The sequence below is a fragment of the Triticum dicoccoides genome, chromosome 1A (assembly GCF_002162155.2).
Source record: "Triticum dicoccoides isolate Atlit2015 ecotype Zavitan chromosome 1A, WEW_v2.0, whole genome shotgun sequence".
NCBI lineage: Eukaryota > Viridiplantae > Streptophyta > Magnoliopsida > Poales > Poaceae > Triticum > Triticum dicoccoides.
Genome location: NC_041380.1, coordinates 327624591 through 327627663, shown reverse-complemented (window position 1 = coordinate 327627663; position 3073 = coordinate 327624591).

Sequence of the window (3073 nt, the reverse complement as noted above, 5' to 3'; positions counted from 1 at the left end):
GCGGTCCTCTGCTGCGGACCCCACCCTAGCTCAGCCTGGCCGGACCTGCTGGGCCGACTGGGCAGCCGAGGGGGACCGGGCCGAGGTTGCGGATGATGCGGCGGGTCTCTCCCGGCGACCCCGCCAGTTTGGCGACCGGCTAGCGGAGATTGCCGCGGATGAGTTGGTGTCGCCGCCCTCGACTTCCGTGCCTCTCCTCCTCCCCCTTCCTCTACCGGTGCGGCCCCGCGCCCATCGCTCACCACCCTCCCCATCGTTGTTGGACGCATGCCGTGAGGCCGGCCGACGCGGCGGTGGGGCCCGAGGCCGTGCTTAGGGGGTGGCCGGAAGGTCGTAAGTTGGTCGTGCGGCGGTCTCATGGCGACGCTCCTCGCCGGCGCTGCTTCCCGTGGTACCCGTGCCGGAGTTGGTGCACCTGGCGGAGGCCGTGGTTGTGGCCCGGGGGCCAAAATTCCGCGCTTTCCGCCCTTCCGCGGCGGCGCCAGCCGGCGGCTTGGTGGTGGCGGCGGCGAGCCCCTGGAAACCCTAACTCCTTCTGTCCCTCCTCTTCTGAATGGGCTGGGCCGTCCCGGGCCTGTTGGGCCGTCTGGGATGGGGGAGACTCCTGGGCCTTCTCGGAGTCCCGATGCTGGACCTTCCCGCACTCGGCTCTCCCCACCCCCTTGGGCCGTGGCCCAAGTCCAGTTGGACGGCCCACCAGCACCCTCTTTAGGGTTTGTCCCAGTGCGACCACTCCTCTCATCGTCCCGACTCCTCCCTGTGCCGCAATCGCTCGCCCTCCCCTCCCCTCGTGTCTCCTCCCCTTCCTCCGCGGTGCCAGCCACCATGGTCCGTGAAACGGGGGATAGGCCCCCCAGCATCGCGCCGGGGGTTGGGACGCGCCTCCTCCTCCGGACGTGCACCGCCCATCACCGAATGGCTCTCGGCGGGAGGACGAGCTCCGCAACGACCTGCTCCGTGGCAAGGGGTCGACCGTGGCCGACGGTGCCGACTGGCGCTCTTCTCGGGGCCAGGACCGGTCTCCCGAGGAGTGGTGCGGCTGCGGGCTGGACCGGGTCCGACGCTCCTCTCCCCGCTGCTCCCGTTCTCCTCCCGGTCCGAGCGTGCGTCGGCCTCTCCCCCACGACGCTATGACCCTCCCCGTCGCCAAGCCCAATTCCCTCCAGCCGGCCCCAACAATAACAACAACAACAACAACAACAACAACAACCGCAACGGTCGGGGGGCGTTCGCCAAGAAGAAGAAGAAGAAGCGGGGCTCCCAACCTCAACCGGGTGGCCCGGCATCCTCGATCACTAACCTGACGGTGGTGGCGGCGCCTCCTTCGTCTCCGGCCGTGATCACCTGCTTCAACTGTGGGGTGGCCGGGCATTGCCAGGTGGATTGCACCCAGCCACTGGTGTGCCTCCTCTGCAAGAAGATGGACCATCCCGCAGCTCTCTGCCCTGACCACCAGCCCATTGGGGCACTAGGGTTGTTTGGTTATGCATTGGATGACTGCTACCTCTTGAGCATGTGTTAGTTTTTCCTTGAAGGGGAAAGGTGATGCAACAAAGTAGCGTAAGTATTTCCCTCAGTTTTTGAGAACCTAAGTATTAATCCAGTAGGAGACTACACGCAAGTCCCTCGTACCTGCACAAACAATCAAGAACCTTGCAACCAACGCCATAAAGGGGTTGTCAGTCCCTTCACGGCTACTTGCAAAAGCAAGATCTGATAAAGATAAAGATAATAAATATAATAAGATAAAGGGGTTGTCAGTCCCTTCACGGTCAGTTACAAAAGTATTTAGCTTATAAATACCAAAAATATTTATCTTATTATCTCTATTAGATCTCACTTTCGTAAATGATCGTGAAGGGATTGATAACCCCTTTATCGCGTTGGTTGCGAGGTTCTTGTTTGTTAGTGAAGGTACGAGAGACTTGCGTGTAATCTCCTACTGGATTGATACCTTGGTTCTCAAAAACTGAGGGAAATACTTAGACTACTTTGCTGCATCACCCTTTCCTCTTCAAGAGAAAACCAACGCATGCTCAAGAGGTAGAAAGAAGGATTTATGGCGCCGTTGCCGGGGAGATCTATGCACACGTCAAGACATACCAAGTACCCATCACAAACTCTTATCCCTCGCATTACATTATTTGCCATTTGCCTCTTGTTTTCCTCTCCCCCACTTCACCCTTGCCGTTTTATTCGCCCTCCTTTCCGCTCGCTCTCCTTTCCGCTCGCCTCTTTTTCGTTCGCCTCTTTTGGCTTACCTCTTGCTGCCATCATGTCTAAAATTGGGGAGGTTATCGTTGATAAGGATAGTGGTAATAACATGGAAAACTTTCATGCTTTTGTTGATCCTCGTGAAGAACCTACTATTTTACACACTAAAAAGTTTCGGTTTGGTAGTGGTAATATTATCGGAAAAGGGGTTATTCAAGATTTCTTTACTTGCGCTGGTGCTTTGCCCACCATGGGCGGGCCTATTCTTCATAAAACTAGTAGTCTTGCGGATGCTATTGTTGGGGAACGTAGTAATTTCAAAAAGTTTCCTACGCACACGCAGGATCATGGTGATGCATAGCAACGAGAGGGGAGAGTGTTGTCCACGTACCCTCGTAGACCGAAAGCGGAAGCGTTAGCACAATGCGGTTTATGTAGTCGTACGTCTTCACGATCCGACCGATCAAGTACCGAACACACGACACCTCCGAGTTCAGCACACGTTCAGCCCGATGACGTCCCTCGGACTCCGATCCAGCCGAGTGTTGAGGGAGAGTTTCGTCAGCACGATGGCGTGGTGACGATGATGATGTTCTACCGACGTAGGGCTTCGCCTAAGCACCGCTACAGTATTATCGAGGTGGACTATGGTGGAGGGGGCACCGCACACGGCTAAAAGATCAACAGATCAATTGTTGTGTCTCTAGGGTGCCCCTGCCCCCGTATATAAAGGAGCAAGGGGGGAGAGGCGTCCGGCCAGGAGGGGCGCACTAGGAGGAGTCCTACTCCCACCGGGAGTAGGACTCCCTCCCTTTTCCTTGTTGGATTAGGAGAGGAGAGGGAAGGAGAGAGAGGGGGA